Raw genomic sequence first — 6,000 nt, 5'->3', positions numbered from 1 at the left:
TTGGCAAGTACATTCACTAAAAGTTCTGTATACATCATAGTGTGTATGTCTCCAATCACTTATAATGTAAACCATTTAAGCCTGAAAACCAAATTTTACACAGGAAACAAGGGTTTTTTGGCACACCATGTACAATGCAATGAAAATGGATTTGCCCACATTTCTATTTTTGCTTGTTTGTCATGTTAAAATTGGATGATCTGAAACATTTCAATATAACACAAAGACAACATGCAGTTTTTAAATAAAGATTTAATTTATTAGGGTAAATAGTTTAACTAATGTGAACTACATTTCTAAGGTCATGACATATCATGTCAATAAAATTAGAGTCAGTACTTTGACTGGGTCACTCCAAAACCTTCATTTTGTTTCCTTTAAGCCATTAAGAGGTGGACTTGCTTATGTGCTTCGGATCGTTGTCCGGGTGAATAAACCAACTGTGCTTGAGCTTTAGGTCACAAACTGATGGGCGGATATTCTCCTTCAGCAGAATTCATGATTCCATCAATTATGGCAAGTTGCCCAGGCCAGTTCCACCTTTGACTCACCAGTCCTCATAATATTATCCAAAAAGCCTTGAGGGTCATCAGGATGTTTTTTTAGCAAATGTGAGGCAAGCCTTTATGTTGTTTTTGGTCACCCCTGTTTTCGCCTAGCAACTCTCCCATAGATGCAATTCTTGTATAGTCTCTTTCTTATTGTGGAATCGTGAACACTGACCTTAACTGAAGTGAGGCCTGTATTTTTTTACATGTTAGTCTGGGTTTTTTGTGACCTCCAGGATGAGTGGTCGATGCTCTCTTGGAGGAATTTTGGTTGGCCGGCCACACCTGGGAAGGTTGACCACTGTTCCAAGTGTTCTCCATTTGTAGACATGGCTCTCACTGTGGTTTGCTGGAGTCCCAGCAACGTAGGAATGGCTTTGTAACCCTTTCCAGACTAACAAATGTCGATGACTTTGTTTTTCATCTGACAGGCTCTATTTAATTGCTGTTTGGATTCAACAGGGCGGGCAGTAATCATGCCTGGGTGTGCCTAGTGAAAATGAACCCAATTATCAATTCAATTTGGTTAATTGGTTGATTTAGTAACTAAGAGGGAATTACCTTTTCACATAGAGCCAAGTAGGGTTGGATAGGTTTTTTTTTTCCTTCTAAACATGAAACCATCTTTTTAAAAACTGCATTTTGTGTTTACTCTGGTTATTTTTATCTACTATAAAAAATGAGTTTCAGTGTGACAAATATGGAAAAATAGAAGAAATTGAGAAGCGGGAAAATACTTTTTCATAGCACTATAGGTCATATCACAATAACACCTCGTGGACTGCACACCTCTTGCGTCCTCTATCATTATCTAAAGTGTGCAACTGCTACTTACATTAGCAGAGAAGGATTATAACGAGAGAGAAAAGTACCTGGTGTCCTGATAACAAGGCACCCTGAGGAAACTGCCTAGAAAGCCTGATGCACACCAGACATAAGTGCCTTCTGTGCTACAAATTAGAATAGGATGCGGTATCCCACTCCACAGACAGGGTACAGCACAATCAGAGAGTACACTTCCATCAACCCAGAAAGTCTGAGAATGGTGAGATATGCCGTTCAGCAGCTAGACAACCTCACATGGCCCAGCCCTGCAGGATATATGAATTCTGGAGCATTTTTCTCAATACTCAGACTGCCATATCTGAATCAATATGATTATATATCACCTGTATAAAAGCAGCCATTGATCTGTCATTCTCAATGTAAATGACAAATGATTGTGCTAATGAAGCCTGTTACATCATGATACATGTTTTGGCTTTCGCTGTTTACCAGGCTCTTAAGCCGGAGACTGATCTTTTTAATGACTGCTGTACAAAGTGCCTATTTGACAAGGTGAAAAATGTCAGAAGGAAAAGAGGCAGTGCTTAAACGTATTGGAAAGATTATTTTATTGTGGAGCCAGTGACCGTGACTTCCACCTGATATGCATGTACTGTATGTGAGAGGGGGTAATACTAAATAATATAACACTTTATTATATTTAAAATGCAGTTCTGGTGGAACGTGGTGCAGCCACCATAGAGACCAATTGAAACCAGTGCTACTGGTGGTACTGGTAATGCATTCCATCAGCCTGGAGGAACCCAGTTTTTGGAGGGTACCATAGCAGCTCTATTTAATTTACGAAGTATCAACGGGTACGCTCATTGGCCATATGCCAGTACAGTATAATTGCATAGTAGAGAGACATTAGGGATGTAAAGTACGCATTGGTCCTTGACAATTAAAGCTTACATTCTAAACAGTGTATACTTTGATCTCCAGCTGTATATAATAGAGATTTTAGAGGTTCCTCTATCTTTGTCCCTTTCAGTGTGAGAGCAATAAAAGGGTTAAACAAGAATCCCATTCATAGCACAGAATATTCAATACAGAGGAAACACTAAATGGTTTTGAAATATACTACAGAAAATGTGCGAGGGATGTAGGGAGGTATCAAGTCTACAATAAGGTCAAACTGGGGAGGACAAAATACATTTTTAGATTGGGTTTTTTTCACCTTCTAAAACAATCAGGAAAAAAAGTATTTGGTGACAGGTTCACCTTATTGTAGAGATTTACCCACAGACATAAATTTGCAGCCAGACTTGGCCCACACATCATACATTTTGCAGACATCCAACACATTGTGTGTGTCCTTGGTGTCCGAGAGACTAGGGCACACAAGAGATAAATGTGATGCAACATGTTCTCGTCGTGGGATCCTGGACGTTTCCCAGAAGTCTTTGGACACAATGTTAAAGGTCCCAAATCCTGGAAGCACAGACTTGCAGTACGGTCTAAATCTGTCTGCTATATACTGAAAAGGTGACAATACAGAGATCCGCAGTGACTTTCCCTTACTAAACCAAGACCATATAAAAATGGGAGAAGTGTGTAAACACGGCCATACTATGTGTTGTGTGGCTACTCAGGGTACCTACATATACAATATTTTACCATGGCAATGTAAAAAACATGTTATGAATAAAATGTATGCCATGATATAAATCAGGGGTGTCCAAGTTTTTTCTGCAGTGGGCCACTTCATCAGGAATGTGTGTGTGCGTGGGCCGCATACCCAGACACACACATACTAACATGTCCAGACACATATGCTTACATACCCAGACACACATGCTTACATATCCAGACACATACTTACATAACGAAAGACACATGTTCACACACAAAAATACAAAGACATACATACAATAACATACCAAAAGACACGTTTACCCAGACACACAAACTGACACAGCCAGACACACAAACTGACACAGCCAGACACACAAACATGCACTAATATATGCAGACACACAAGCACACAACTTACCTTACAATGCCTCATCACATCTTTGATGCAGATCGCCCAGGAAGCTGCTGCACTACTCCTGCTCAACCCTGCCTCCTCCTGGAAATTAGGATGATAAAGAGATAAGGGGGGAAGGAGGGGCAATTGCCCAGTTGCCCCCTGGATCTGCCAATGGTTGGAGGTGCGGTTACCGCTGCAGATCTCAATGGCCAACGGGCTGCATGTCGGAAAACCCTGATATAAATACTGCATTTCACAGTGTGTATGATAAGAATTAACCTTTTCTGCAGAGTATCTGTACACAGTTTTTGCTAAGCACTAAATCCCTCGGAGGGAGCTCACCACTAGACAGCTGCCAACTTTTCTTGTGCCAGGGGGGCAAACCCAGAGATATGGCCCAGCAACACAGTGATCCAAAATACATTTGGTATAAACTGCACCAACAAGATCACTCATTAGTACTGTCCAAACAAAAAGTTTTCAAAATGTTCCATGTTGCAAGTAGACATAAGGAGCAAGTGCTAGAACATGTCAAGTAAGAAAAATGAAAAAACATTCTGCGAGTGATCCACAGTCTTCTAAATTGTAGCTGCACAGGGGGACAAAACGTGCCAGCCCTTTCCTGTAGCTCACCAACTGATGCCATACCACTCATCAGTTATGTATCTATTCTAAAGCTACAGACCCACAGAGAGAAATATATTATAAAGATAAATCATTAATAATGTATTTTAATCCTGAAAATGCCCCAATATATCTTTGTAGCAGCTATAATTTTTTGTTCGTAGATAAACTCAAGGAAAAAGTGTAGCTCTCAGGTGACTCCTGTTTCATGCTCTCTCTGTCTCAGGGAAGGGCAATGGCGAACAGTTGCCCAATGAGCTTAGGATACTCCCTAAAAACTACACATACAGCACATAAAATGGAGAATGTACTCCAAAAATCAATGCATTTTCTTTAAGGACATTTGGGGATTTTCTTATTTTATTCTTAGCTAGCGCAATCCTTCGTAGAGTTACCAGATTTTCTACACCAAGAATATGGGAATCTAGCCAACAGACGCAGGTACAGAGCTTAATTACCATTAACGTGATGGTACTGTATTTGTATAAAACACATAGAAAAAGGAAAAGACTGATGATTCTACTGCTTTGGTCATCATGTTCGAGAGGCTCATGCAGCTGTAAGGACAAGTCTTAGAAAAATGAAATAGGGGCAGTTCTCGCTTTTCCATGACACTTTGTCCAGGAACATAATGGTACCTCTGAATGAGCAGGCAATGGGGCGGCTAGGAACCCACACTATGGACAACACCTTAATGTGTGCTAGAATGATCCATATTAATTTAGAACGTATTCCTTAATATGGATCAATCCCCAGGGATATTCTGTTGGTTTCTATGGTTTCTGTTCCACGTTTAGCCCCAGAATTACTCTTTATAAATATGACCTATTATGCATTTCAACTCTGTATTCTGTATGATGTAGATGAGTATGTCCTGATAATGTATATGTTATTCCGCACGGTGTTCATGCTCCAATTCTGATATAGCGCACAGGCACTATTTTTTTCTTTTTTTACGCACAGGGAGCTAGTTAAGCTGCAACTAGCTCATGAGGGAACTTTTAATGTACCTGGCATAAGAGCTTCTGTGCCGTTTCAATTTTTATATAGATATACACACACCCAATTATACCGTATGCGTGCAGGAGTAATAGATGGTGATAAATTCCTTGTGATAAAAAACATTTATCAGATCTGAACTATGTTTAGATGTGATTTATACACAGCCCGTATATCATCAATCTCTGGGCTGCTCTAATTAGCTGAGCATTCCTGAGCCTCAGACAATGGAAACCCAAGTGTCTGAACATTGCATCTGTGTAGAAACAGACCGAGAACACAGCCTTGGAAAACCATCAGACAACATCTGACAATCAGAAACTGTTCTATCACATAAAATTTCTATTACGTAAATGGAAAATGACAATAAATACAGCAGAGTGACATTCTGAAACAACAGTTTCATCTACTCTCATCAGCAGTGCTTCAGAACCCAGTGAGAATAGAGTGATAAAGTGTCAAACCTGCTCACCTTTTCCATATGTATGCTTAATAGAGATTTATATTGTATACATCTATATGTGAATACAGCAAGCATACCGAGGATCAACAGAATAAGCAGGAGGAGAGGATTTAGCATTACATTGATGGTGGGGATGCTTTTTAGAAATAACTAGGTGGATTTGGTGCTTCTCTTGCTGCATAGTTTTCTAAATATGGAAACCTCCTGGGTACACTAAGCCGAATAATACCCAGAACTTCCCTATCTCAGTTACTTCACTTAAGAATATTGATCGGACTTGTATGGTTTCTTATTACTCTTAAATCAACACTCTGTGGACTGACCTATAGGCCAGTCATGGCTGATATTTGGATTCCTGGCTATTGTGGACTGGCAGAGAAAAGTATTGCTTTGCCCGTCGCAAAATCAGGGTATGAAAGGCATAACACTATTGGTTTCACAGAGAGAGAAGAATAATCAGTTCCCAGGAGTGCAAGTCTGGTAGACTCCGAGTCACAGGCAAGAGGTCAAAGCAGGCAGCAATCAAGAATGGTCCACTAAACAAAACAAAACAACCCAGGTAAATG

The sequence above is a fragment of the Sceloporus occidentalis genome, unplaced genomic scaffold (genome assembly GCF_023333645.1).
Source record: "Sceloporus occidentalis isolate IW3139 unplaced genomic scaffold, rSceOcc1.0.p SCAF_51, whole genome shotgun sequence".
NCBI classification, from domain to species: domain Eukaryota; kingdom Metazoa; phylum Chordata; class Lepidosauria; order Squamata; family Phrynosomatidae; genus Sceloporus; species Sceloporus occidentalis.
This window is presented reverse-complemented; position numbering follows the sequence as displayed.